The sequence below is a fragment of the Vitis riparia genome, chromosome 15 (assembly GCF_004353265.1).
Source record: "Vitis riparia cultivar Riparia Gloire de Montpellier isolate 1030 chromosome 15, EGFV_Vit.rip_1.0, whole genome shotgun sequence".
Classification (NCBI taxonomy): Eukaryota; Viridiplantae; Streptophyta; class Magnoliopsida; order Vitales; family Vitaceae; genus Vitis; species Vitis riparia.
Window position 1 is genome coordinate 421943 of NC_048445.1, and position 13707 is coordinate 435649.

The 13707-nt window shown below is 33.6% G+C and overlaps 1 long non-coding RNA gene across 2 annotated transcripts; it reads left to right on the forward strand.

Annotated features, from left to right (window-relative positions):
* Positions 1-11487: 11487 nt before the first annotated feature.
* LOC117932771 lies at positions 11488-12555 on the forward strand. Of its 2 annotated transcripts, none has more exons than XR_004654221.1 (3): positions 11488-11617; positions 11732-11806; positions 12320-12555. It is a non-coding gene; the product is annotated as an uncharacterized LOC117932771 (long non-coding RNA). The 2 variants fall into 2 exon arrangements; XR_004654220.1 differs by having other exon boundaries at positions 11488-11613; positions 11718-11806.
* Positions 12556-13707: the final 1152 nt, after the last annotated feature.

Below are 13707 nucleotides of genomic sequence, written 5' to 3' on the forward strand. Positions count from 1 at the left end.
ATTGAATTCAACCTCAGTTCTTCCACTTTAAGCTATCCACACACTGTGCACAATAGGTTCCGTTTATAAGATGAAAAACTATTTCCCTCTTGACTTAGGAAAATTTTAGACTTGGTACCTTTGACCTCATTTAATAGTATTGGGACACCTTGTAAAAGGCCAATGAGTCTTTGAAAAAAAGAAAGAAAAAAAATGTTTGCTTGCCTTGAAACCCGAGCAAGGTCTGAAGGGTATATGGTGAAAATCTTTGAAACCTGGTGCCCTAAACCTTCATTGGTTGGGAGTCACCGACCTCAATGCTCGTTACAAGGGTGGATAGGTGGAGTTTAACATACTGTAGGTGCTTGGGTATTAAAATTCATTCTCAAAAGTCTGGGGTGAAATCCGAGGAGTTAGTGGTTGAAAAATCCTTAAAGCTTGATGCCCTAAACCTTGATTGGTTGGGAGTCATCGATGGACCCCCGTTACATGGACAATTTAGAAAAGAATGCCTTTAAGCCTTGTACTCCTACAATGAAAAAAATTGTGAAAGAAAAGAGGTGCGTTCTTAGCCTATTGAAGGTTGATTAGTTTGCTAAGCTTTGAAAAGGACTAGGTTGGGGGGAGAGATTAGTTCAACATACTATATTCGGAAACTAATAAGTAACACATAGATTTTTGTGGAAGAGTAAGGTTTGGTCCTTTGGAAGTGGAAATGATTTTAAAGCTTAAATTTGCATAATGCCTTCTCTTTATGAATTGTGATTAGGCAAATTATTTGATAGCTCCTATTGAAGTTTGAGTTTTATTTCTTTAATGTTCCATGTGAGAGTTTGATCGGTCATGCCACTTGATTATTTTTTGAAGTGATCAGCATGATGTTGTAAATTATGGTACTTTTATTTTATTTTTCTCTCCTTCATTGCTAAGGGACTAGCAATATGTCGGTTGGGGGGAGTGATTACTACTCAAAAAGTGCTATTTGATAGCTTTTAATTAATCCTTTTAAACACTTTTGAGTAGTAGTTAGTGCCTTTTAACCCAATTAACATGTTAAGGCCCCTTTCAATCAATTCTAATCAAAATGTGTAAGTTTTGGTGTTTTTGTTAGTATTTTGATCACCAAAGCATTATGAGATTGAGGAGAGTTTTATGGAATCATTGGAAAAGCAATGTGAAGCTTAGAGGAATGAAGAACCAAAGCTTTGAAGCCCTTTTCCATAAGCAAATCCGGAATGCAAGGGGAAGCAAAGAGGATCCAGCCATGAAGCATTCTTGATGACAGTCACAGCAGCCACTTTTGGAGTACTTCCTGAAGTCCAAATTATGCATGCTATATGTCATTTGAAAGCTTAGGAAGTCAACAATCCAATGCTTCAAACCGTGTGCAATTTGGAGCTGAAATGAGGAAGTTACAGCCTTTGGAAGACAACTGCATCAAGCTGAAGGAAGGCTTCAGAAAAGTGCTGCGAAATCACCATTTTGTTGCGAAGTGATTTCGCAGCCTTTTTGCACAATGCCATGGATTTCCCCTGAAGCCTCATGCCGTGATGGAAGCCAAACTCCACAAGGTGGAAGTCAATTTCGTGAAGGTGTTGAAGCAGCTGGCTGCTATGAAGAAATTTCGCAACTCTTCTTGTTCACCTGCGAAATTTCGCAGACCTCACTTGTCACCTGCGAAGTGGTCCTGAGTGCTTCCCGATATTTGTAACCGACACTTGGAGATATTTTTCATTAGATTTTTGTTGCCTAAATGCCTAAATTCTCCTTGTAAGTCACCAATGATAGATTTCCTTAGTTTTTAAGCTAGGAATTTGGCAAAATATCAAGGGAATAGCTATCATTGTAATTTTGGTTTAAAAGGGAGCCCGAGGAGCCTGTTCCAAGGGGGTTCCAGGAGATCCATTATATAGATATATAATTATATATACAGAGCCTTGCTCTGTTCTTCCTTCTTTTTCATTTTCATTTTTCGTTTTCTTTCTAGCCAACCAAACTCTGAGGATTTTTCCTCAGAGGATGAGAGGCTAAGCTTTTTGTCTCTTGGAGTGAAGAAAGCCGGGTGAGTTTCCTCAGGCATAAATTGGAAGTTTTGTTGTTTTAGTTTGGAATGAAGAGTAAGTGTGTCCCATGAATGGTTTCTACGTTTTTAGTTAACTTAAAACACCTTGGAGTCACCTGGGCCAACACTTGGTAAGGCAAGTGATCTCTAACCATGGAGATGCACTAGTTTACCCCTTGCGAGCCTCTGGTAGGTGACTTGAAGGTAGGATTTTCTAGAATAGCCAACACTTGGTAAGCTTTTGGACTCTTAGGAGACATCCATTAGTTACCTCTTGCGAGCTTTTGACGGGTAATCCAAGGTTAAAGATCACCTTGAATGGTAAAGGCTAGTGAGAGGCTCAAACCATTGCAAGTTGCATCAGTGAGAGAATTAAAGCTGAAATCCAATTGAGGGATGCATTTGTGCAGCACCTATTAGAGAATTGACTTTATGTTAATTCTCTAATGTGAGGAAATGAAACAAGTGACCGGAACTCTCCTTTTTGCATGAGGAATCTGAGCCCAGTGACCTGAAACTCCAAGAAACACTTTTCTTTATAAGTAAAATCAGTTACTACTTTTGGTTAGCTTAAAACTAATCCTTTTTCATTCAAACGTCTTTATGTTTTCTTTTGAAGCTAACCTTGAAATGAAAAGGCACCAATTCAGCTTTGAATTGATATCATTTGTGAAGTGAAAACCCATCCCAGTGAACGATCCTAGAGCCACTATGCTATAGTAGCTTTGTCTTTGCTACCCTAGTATATGGTGTAATAGGTTATAAATTTTGTTGATTAATCCCTCAATCAAGGAGCACCAGCTGGACACGAATCAGCTGAGACACCAATTAGGCGTGAATCACCACCCTCCAAAGCCCACTTGCTTTTTATTATTATTATTATTAATCATTTTCATGCATGCGCGCATTGGAGTGTATTATATATATATATATATATATACAAATTCATCATTCTCAATATCAAGATTTAATCATTTTTTTTACTTTCAAATTTAACTTTCGAAATCTTCATTTTCAAAGTTTAATTTCCCAAAATTCTCTTCTTAAATCTAATTTTTAAAGTTTCTATTTTGGAATGATTTTTTCTAGAGTTAATTTTCAAGATTCAAGATTTTAATCTAATTTCCGAAGCTCCAATTTCTTCCAAGTTTAATTTCCACGTTAAAAAATTTCAATACTTACGTTCGTTTATTTAATTAGTGCTTTCTTTATTATTATTATAATTCCATTCATCTATTTATTCACTCATTCATTTATTTAAAATTCCATCCCTAAATAATTCTTCAAATTTCCAATTTTTAAATTCAATTTCCAATTTTCACAATTATTTATCTAATAATTGTTATTTTCGCTATTATTATTCCGTTCGTTTTTTTATTCACTTATTCATTTACTTAAAATTCTTTCTCTAAATAATCCTCCAAAATTCCACTTTCCGAATTTAGCTCTCAATTTCTGAAATTCTAGTTTCCTAATTTCCGAACTTAATTTCCAATTTCCAAAATACCAATTCTCACATTTATTTATTTATTTATTTATTATTATTACTACTACTATTATTATTATCATTTTATTTGTTTATTTTCAAAAGAATTCCACCTTTGATTAGAATGATTTCCAAGATTTCCAATTTTTTATAATTCAATTTTCATAGTTTCTACTTCTCAAATAATTTTCGATTCTGATTTCTTTCAAAATTTAATTTCCAAAGTCCCAATTTTCATAATTTAATTTTTTTCAAAATCCCAAACACTCAAATAGTTTTCAAAATTCCAATTTCTTTCAAATTTAATTTCTAAAATTCTCATTCTTACATTTAATTTCTAAAAATCCAATTTTCAAATGGTCTCTAAAGCTCTAATTTTCAAATAATCTCTAAGACTCCAATTTTCAAAAATCCAGTTTTCCTTCGAACAGTTTTAATTTTTGTTTGGTGATGCATGTGATATGTTTTGTGCTCTTTATTGTACATTGACCCCATTTCTATGATAGCGCATTGCTCATTCGTGGCCCAGGTACGCATCCACTCCCATTCTGGTCATTCTACATGCATGCTTTGATTCTCATATGTGCGTGATCGATTTGAACATCCATCGATTTTCTTATTGATTGCCACGCCAGCTTCATTTTATTAGTAAAGACCCGACTTTAGGGACTTAGAAGGGTGCTACGGTTATTATCGTACCTTCCTGATAAGTAACTTGATCCCCGAGCCCGATCCGGTCTTTCACAGACCACCTTTTCCAAAATAAGGAGTCACACTTAGAGTTTTCTTTCTTATTTTGTTTACCATTTTAAAATAAAACAAAAATAAGTGGCGACTCCAAGTCATTTTTTTTTTAATAAATAAAATCATTTTCAAATAAAAATCGAGTTCGCCATTGAGTGGAAAACACATGAGCCGAAATACGGGGTCCACAATAAAAAATTGTCGTAAAATTCTTTTAATTTACACACATTACATTTATTTTTGCAGGGAGAGGGGTAGATGTGGGAACCGAGAAACAAATTTCTAAAAGGGATTTCTTTGAATCCCCTGAATTGGGCCTAATGCCAAACAGATTTAGGTCTAGTAGAAACCTTTTGGGTTGGGCAATCCAGGCTTGGGTCGAACCTGGCCTGTCTATTTTAAAATTTAGTTTGTGAGAGAACCCCAAATTTTTGTGGCACGTTTAATCAACACGAATAATAAACCACTTGCCCGAAGGTTATCCGTCGGCACCAGAGGCATTCGAGGACACAATGGTTGTCGCCTTCTCAGCCACCTTCCATGTCAACGGTATGAAATCTAGTATATATGCCAAAATTTGATGTCTTAATACAATAGAGTGAAATTAAAAGCATTCCATGTGCTTCAAGAATGTTAAAAAACTGGGGGATCTTTAAATGTGCCATAAAGGATATTTGAATTTCTTGCATGGTATTAGAACTATATGCAAAACTTTTGAACTACATTTCCATCATTTTCCCTGGTGCCTTTCCAATGTTCATGTCTTTCTCCAATTTTAAATTTCTTTTTTCACATTTACATTATCATTGATTTTGTCTTACTTCTTCGAGCGTTTACCTCATCTAGTTCTGGAATCGAACAAGTTTGAGTAATTTAAAATGATAATTATAATTCAGACTTAAGGAAGTAAGTTGTATGCGACTAGTACTGTATACTAATATGAAAAAAAAATTATCAACCTAATATAATACATCATCAGGAATTAATATACACATGTAACAATTATTTCACCCACACTACCTTTATTTACTTTAATCAAAATTAATTGCTGGTACATGACATGACCACACATTCATTTTTTAACTTCTAATTACATAGCCAATGTCATCAACTGACTGCCTACTTTCTCTGATGTATGCACATACTATCACTTTTGATAGTACATTAATGAGCTGAAATGAGGAACATTTTGTGTCTAAAAATTGGAGAAAGACTGAGGCCCATGAACTTTAGGCTTGTACATCCGGGTTATGGCGTGGGTTGGGCCTGGCCTGTACATTTAAAGCCCAATTTTGGTCAACTTTGCAAAGTTCCATGCTGATGACTTCATTAATGGTGATGGGAGGAATTCTCAGGCATGCGGTGATCCCATTTGAACTTAAAGAAATGTCCCTCATGTGACATGTAAGACTGCGCTTGATGTGGATTCCAGCATCCATCAGTTCCTTCATATTTCTAAATGATGCCATAACCTCCCTCACATCTCTAACTAATGTCATATCCAGCATACGACCAATCCATCTGTCCAATAACGAAGGACCTTCCAAATTTTCATTTTCACGGTGCATTGGATTGTTGGAACGTTCATCACCTAGGATAATTCTTCGGAAGAGATCGAGTTGATGATGACAAGGCTTTGACTCGTTCTTAGGACTTTGCGACTTCAATTTGGGGCCAATAATTTTGTTGTATAAGAAGAATAGGCGGGAGTAATAATTCTTCATTTTTTGCAGCAAGAACTCTCTCATACCTATAAATTCCTGTAATATTGACTCGTCATTAATGCTGAAGAATTCCTAGAACATCGGCATCCAAAAAAAACCCACCGCTCCTGAACTCACCTTCTGCACCAGTCTAAGGAGTAATTGATAAGGAAGTTGGTTTTCCAACAGCAACACATCGTGGTGTAGAAGACCTATATCCTGATATCTGATATTGAAATATTTATTGCAATAACCTAAGCAAACGGATTCAATGTAACAGAGTAAAGCACACCCGTCCACCAGCATCATGGTGGTTAATGCGTGATTCTTATAATACTTTGTGGACTCCGCATCATAACAACCCCTCAGCTCACTAATACATTCGCTAATTTCGTGGTATATATCATCCGTTACTCCCTCACATTCTTGAATGTATCCATATGCCAATTTAAGCTTGAGCGTTTTTCCATCCATATGCCAATTGAATGTATCAGGGATTAAAATTTTACTGTAACAACTATGAAAGTCAAATATAATTAAAATTAGTGAAAATTTTATATATTTTAAAATTATTTAATCTTTATATTAAAGAGTTAAATAAGTAAAATGAGTTTGAAATATGATATAAAAATTATTTGTTAACTTTAAATTTATTTTTTATTTTTTTTCACTTATTTTCCTTTTATTTTTTTTATAATTTATTTCCCTCAAAATTTCCCAAAACCAAATATAGTCTCAAAAATTTTTATTTGCCTTATATATATGGTAAAATTGAAAAAGGATTAAAACCATTTTGTGAAGTAATTATTATTATATTATTATTAACAAGTTTTTAACACAAAAAGAATTCTACAAACTTATTTAAGTGGTTAGACTTGGGCAAATTATTTTTAAGTTTTTAATATTTTTTTTCCCTTTTCACCTTGAACTTACAAGATTATTCATTCAGTAAAGGTGAAGTGTAAAATAAGTAGAAATAGATGAAAATTTTATTTATTTATTTTTCTTTCTACCAACCTAGAATTATGAAATCATGACATTAAACACATAATTTGCTACTCAACAAGAAATTATTTTACAACAACTTAAAAAATTACATACATAAAAAGTTGATGCATACACATAAAAGACATTGTTGATATGCAAAAAACAAGAAAAGTAAGAATAAAAATAAATCTTGGAGATGTGGTGTAGGGTGAAGTTAGAAAACAACACCCTCCAACTATGATGATGTCATACTTCTCTTAGTCTTTAATTATGGAGGTGATACCACGAATCTTGTCGAATTCTTCTCCCTCTGTAGTTTCAATCTCTTGAATTAATTCATCATCCATGTTTTCTAGGTTTACTCGTGGAAGATTTTTTAGTTTCAATAACCCATGAAGCAACGTTTGCATCTTGCCACAGTAAGAAATTTGTAAAGTTTTCGAGGTAGGCATTGCTCCTTCCTCAACTGCCAACAATGTTAGTGCAAACAAACCATTCAACTTCAGAAATTCGACTTGAGAGAACCCTCCAGAAGAACAAGTCAATTTCTCTCCAATATAAGAACGCCACATTAATTTAAGAACCCCCAAGTTTGGTAACTTGTCTAGAGTCAACATCGGGTCTTGCTTCAAACAACAATTTTTCAATTTCAACTCAAGAAGGTTGGATGGGTAGAATTCGTATGAATTCTTGATACTTGTCCCATACAAGTATAGTTTTCTAAGTTGGGTTGATTTTTGTAAACCACAACTCTTTAACCCAGTAAATGGCGTTAAATATAATGTTTGGAGGTTGGTCATCTTATGAAGACCCAAATCACCATCAAAGCAACTCTCCATTTTCGGTTGGCTTAAGATCTTACCGTCAGGAATGTATAGATGTTTCAATTGGTACAACTTCCAAATTGAACATGGAATCACGGAAGAACTATGGTGTACCTCTAGAATCTATAGGTTAAAGAGTTTGCTTATAGACCATGAAAAACTTTTAGTAGCACGTGCACTCTCGACAAAAAAATATTTCTAGATTTTTTCTGACTTCAAGTAGTGTTAGGTCTAACACTGTTAGCAATTTTGTTCTTAAGCAAGATATCAAATTTACTTGAGAAAGATCAATAGAACAAATCAAAGATCGGAGGAGGCGGCAAGTATGCAAATGTTTGAGAAATATTTTTTGAGTCATGAGCAATAAGTTGACGAGGGTTAAAAGGGCATGCAAGGATGATGTTTCGGTGTACCTCAAATTTTTTTGAATCTTTGGCTTTTGAAATAGCAAGGCCGCGAAGGAGATCATGGATACGACAAGACTTTACTCTTCCACACCATTTTCTTTTGGCCACCTGAATCATGCTTCTATGAATCAACTCTTCTAAATAATCCTCAGCAACGTCTTCCACCATTTCTTCACCCTTTTGTACAAATCCCTCCATAATCCACATTTGGAGCAATTTGTTTGCCTTAATTTCACAATCTTCCGGAAAAATACCACAATAGAGAAAACAAGACCTCAAGAAATAAGGCAAGTCACTATAGCTCAAAGCAACAATTCCCAAGCATGAGTTGGGGCTTTGACTTAGATTTCCACTCCATGCTTTTTAGTATTTTCTCCCACGAAGATTTAAACTTCTCTTTTCTTGATAGAAGCCCTCCTGATACCATAATGGCTAGAGGCAAGCCTTTGCATTTCTTTATAATCTCATTTCCCATACCTTCAAACTCTATAAGACAGACAACTGGTGATGTACTTGCAGTTGGAAAAGTTTTCTTGAGAAAGGGCATCCAACTCTCTTCTGGACATAAAGGACGGAGTTCATAGAGCTGTGCATGGGCATCCGAAGCAATTAGTTGGTTATGTGTGGTGATGAGCACTCTGCTCTTGTTTGACTTATGGCAAACTTAGATGCTCTATACATCATCCAACACTATCAAAATTGATCCTCAACCATTTTATATGACCTTTAAAAATTATTTAAAATAGCCTTATGTCAAGGACTTAGTCTTTTCCTAAGCTTGTGCGTCACTTAGACAAGCTAAGACCCTTGATCTTGCTAAGTCAGCCTTACTCTCAATGCTTAGCTTACTAGTCTAAGACGCTCACAACTTAGAAGCTTTAAAAGGCGTAGTAGGCAACTCTTAAAGAATGGAAGCTTTATTGCTTTCAAATGAAGTTATACAATGCTTAGAAGCTCACTTGTTTGGTTAGGAAGTGATTTGGGTGGTGCCTTGGCCAAATGAGACCTTCACTTATTTATAGGCACCAATGAAACTCTCTGGAACCTTGGAGGGTTCCTTACAAATCAAGAAGATTCTATAATACCCTACACAATTCTATGTACAATCCTATGTACAATCCTATGTACAAGAGATCTCTAGAATTCTCTACAAAGCCTTGACCTCCTCTCATGTCTTCCACCATAGTGTAGAGATGTGTGGACATCTCTAGGTATCTCTAGAACCTTTTACACTCTTCCCTCCAATGGTTTAGTGTAAATGGCTTCAGGAGTCTCCAAAAGCTTCCTGGGCTCTATATAAACCCATGAGAAGGCTCATTTGAAGCATCCTGTGACATTTAGCTATTAAATTAAAAAGCTAATCGGTCACACACCTTTCTCATTCTTTCACCTATTTATTAGTTGGACCAAATTGAATGATTTCTCAATCATTTTTTTTGACAAATTGAACATAAGAAATAAATGGTTAAAAATTATTATTGTCAAATGCATTTTTTATGTAAATAATTTTCAAATACATCATCAAATATATTTTTTTAAAACTTACATAATATATAATAAATATTATTATTTATTCTAAATTTACATTATTTCTCATATATATTAAATGCCTCATAAAATATTAATAATCTTTGTTTGTTCTAACTTGCAAATTAGACATCATCAATTTTTTTTTTCAGACTTATAAAATATATAATAAATATATTTTAAATAGCTTAACAAATATATTTTTTTGTTTCTTACTTACAAAATAATAAATATGTCGTACATTATTTGTCCTATATATTAAATAATTTTTAAATACCTCATAAAATGTTATTATTATTATTATTTTAACTTACAAATTAGATTCATAGTGTTTATTATTTATCATATTATTTTGAAAATAATGTAAACAATCACATGCACTTTAAGATATTCAAAATTTCTCTATTCCAAAATTATCTAATTGTTCATCACACTAATCCTAAATATTTTAAAATAAAGATTTTATACTGTTTTGGTTTTGGAGAGTTTATTTTATATGTTGTATATATTTTATATATATATATTTTTTGTTGGGTATATATAGAATTGAACATTTGATAGTTTAAAATTTTTGTTTTAATAAAAGAAATCGTTAAATAAATATGTTTTAATAAAATAATATTTCTAAAACATTTTTCTTATAAAAGAAAGTTTTTTATTAATAAAAAAAACGCTTTTAAGAAAATCCAAAAAAAATTATTTGTAATGAAATTTGAAAAATTATTTTTAATAATAATTATCAAAAAAATTATTTATTTAATAAAAATTGTTCAAAAAAATTAGTTTTTAAATAAGATTTTCCAAAAGATTATATTTCATAAAAAATCGTACAATTTTTTTTTTTTTTTTTACAAATAAATTCTATTTCCTTACTTATAATAGGATTAAAAGTAATTTTTGTAAATTACAAATTTCAAAATTTTGAACGCCCTTTCAAATTTCAAAATTCGAAATGATTTACGCCACTGTCCGCAACTTGCAATTTCAAAAATTTGAAATTGTTTACTTTGCCTGGGTGTCCGTCCCTTTAAATTTCAAATTTGAACGTCTGCCCGCTTTTCAGCTTTCAAAATTTCTCGCCCATCAAATTTCAACTTAGGCGCCACCCTGCCCTTCATTTCAGAATTCCGTAAACAATTGTCCTCATCCTGGCTGTCCTTTCGTTGGTTTTTTTTGGAAGACATGGGGGAGAAGGTAGAGACAAAGGTTTACAGAGTAAGGGGGAGAAACAAAGAACCATAGGAAGGAAGCAGGAGGGTAGCTTATTCAGTATACATTCTTCAAATTGATAAATGATAGTTTTTTCATTAATTTTTTCATTCGCTCATGTACAGAGTATATATAGAGGGTAATCACCATTCTAAGAATGGAAAGAATGATATAAGGAAAGAATGATATAAGGAAATAACAACTAATATCCTAATATTTCAACTTTCCTAATATCTCAATATTCCTAATATCTAAACATTCCTAATATCTCAACACTAAATAATATAAGGAAAGAATGATATAAGGAAAGCATTCCTAATATCTCAACACTAAATGATATAAGGAAAGTATTCCTAATATCTCAACATACATTTCCTCTGGTTACTTGATTCTCTCCCTCTGTTTAATATAATTCTTACCTCAATTTAATTTAATTCTTATTGATTTCTATAAATATATATTTTAGATCTATATAGTTTCATTTTTATTGGTTCATGTATATATATATATATTGTATATGTTGTTGAGGCTGCCGGCCCTTCATATGAGGGTTCCGTAAACAATTATCCGCGTCCTGGACGTCCTTTGGTTGGTGTTTTTTTGGGAGACCAGGGCGGACCAGGAACAGAGAAAGATTTACACAGTAAGAGATAGAAACAGGAAACCGGAGAAAGGAAGCAGTAGAGTAGGTTCAGTGCACATTTTATTTCTCTCATCTATCTCATCTAATTCTTATTGATTTCTATGAACATATATTTTTTTTTATATTTTTTTATTAGGTTTGTATAGTTTCAATTTGTTAGGTCTTGCTAGTTTTTGGTGAAGGATAGCTTGCTCGAAGCCGCTTCAAGCAGTACTACTTGGGGGAACCTTTCCAGGTATGGCGGCTGTACGCTTCTTTTTATTTTTTATTAATTTGCTCCATTTTATGCCGATTTTCTGGGTATTTAATTGATGACTGATGTGGAAATTATGGTTTAAATGGTTGTTTTTACTGAATCTGAATTTGTTTTCATACTTAACTCTGTTTTGGTTTTCTACTAATACCTTTTATTTTTCCTCTAAATACCTAACGTATGGACTGTTCTTGGTTGGATACTTGCTAATCATGCCACTGCTCTCTGCTTGTCCCACTTACGTTCAAACACTTGGATAACACAATGAAATGTGGCTTCCTCTAACTGTTTGTCTGTACCACTTTTGTGTTTTACTTTCTTCAAATCAGAAGATTAAAATGATTTTTGTGCCTTTTCTATGATAAATGAAAAATACTTATTCCCCTTTTTACCCCTATTTGATTCAGCGTTTGTTTCACTCCCAAGCCCGTTCTATTTGCCAAGGGACCTAATAAGTTTGAAACTATTTAGAATGCTTTGTTTTTCGTATTTCAGTATCAACACACCCAATTCTCATATAAGGCATTGCAATTGATAGAATCAAAGGCTGGACATGGATCAAATTGCTGGCCCAAGCAGTTGACGAGGTATGAATTGAGGCTTTTCTTTGATACACCTAACCATGTAACCTATATTTATGAAAATCAAATAAAATTGTTTGGAATCTATTAAACACTATGCTTAAATATATTATAGCTTTGTACAATACAGATCAACCCAGTTACTCACCATGTAGCTTATTAGGGTTTTTATTTATTTTTTTATTTTTTTGTTAATTTGAATTAAATTAAACTGCCAAATGCAATATATTTTAAGATATTTATAAGCTCTATTTGATAGTATTAGAGGTTTATGCAACATATTTGTTAACTAAACTACCAAATGAAGGATATTATTAATTATTGCATTAAGTTATCTAATTTAAATTGATTATTTTGTCATGGTCTTGTAGGTTTAAGACCTTTTTAGATTATTATGTCTTACTCTTTATTTAATATTTAAAGGTGTTGTATAATTAATCAAGATGAGAGAGACACTCTGTCCAAGAATCTATCTTATCGTTAAATGGATGTTAGGCTTTAAGCAAGAGGGGTGTTAGTATTGATTTTAAAGTACTCGCGAGCCGATGTTTTAGCATTACCCCCATGCTCAAGGTAGAATTCTATGGAATTCTGAAATGTTTCTTTTTTCACATTTTTTAAGAGTTTTTTCTTTCTGGAAAATCTAAAATTTAGAGGACCATCAGAATGCACACGGAGTATACAAAAAACATTTTTTGGTAAGTCAAGGGGAAACAACAAATACAATCTGCCCCCGGCCTAAGCCTAAATCGTAAAAGACTAAGAGAAAACAAAAACCCTGAGAGGACCTTCTTGTATGCTTGCCAACCAAACTGGTTGTTGTGACCTCACCATGGCAAAAAGATGTAATAAAAAAATGCGTCTTCTACCCTTGACTCTTTCCGAGGCCACAGTTTTTGGAGTTACGCCAAGATCCCTGCACCGAAGCCCACTGTCGGCAAGCCCAACGAGTCGGTGAAAGCTTTCGGGTCGCTTGAGGACGGATTCGCCATAGACACCCATGCTCTAGAAACCCAGCCTCGACATGACCCATTTGCATTCACATGTTCTGCGAAACCGAAAAAGCCATTTTTAGGGGACCGCAATCCTTTCCCAGAGAATTAACAGAAAAAACCACCTCACATCCCTCCGAATCAAGACCAACCCCATAAAATGCAGAAGTTGCTCACGTCTTTAAGGGAGAAAGAGAAAGAAAAAGTACCAGAATGTCCTGCCGCTACTTCCATATGGGCAATTTCTCCAATTGCAGTAAGTGAAGTAGCACTCTCACGTTCTCAACAGTGCATCTCTCTCGTGGCTTCA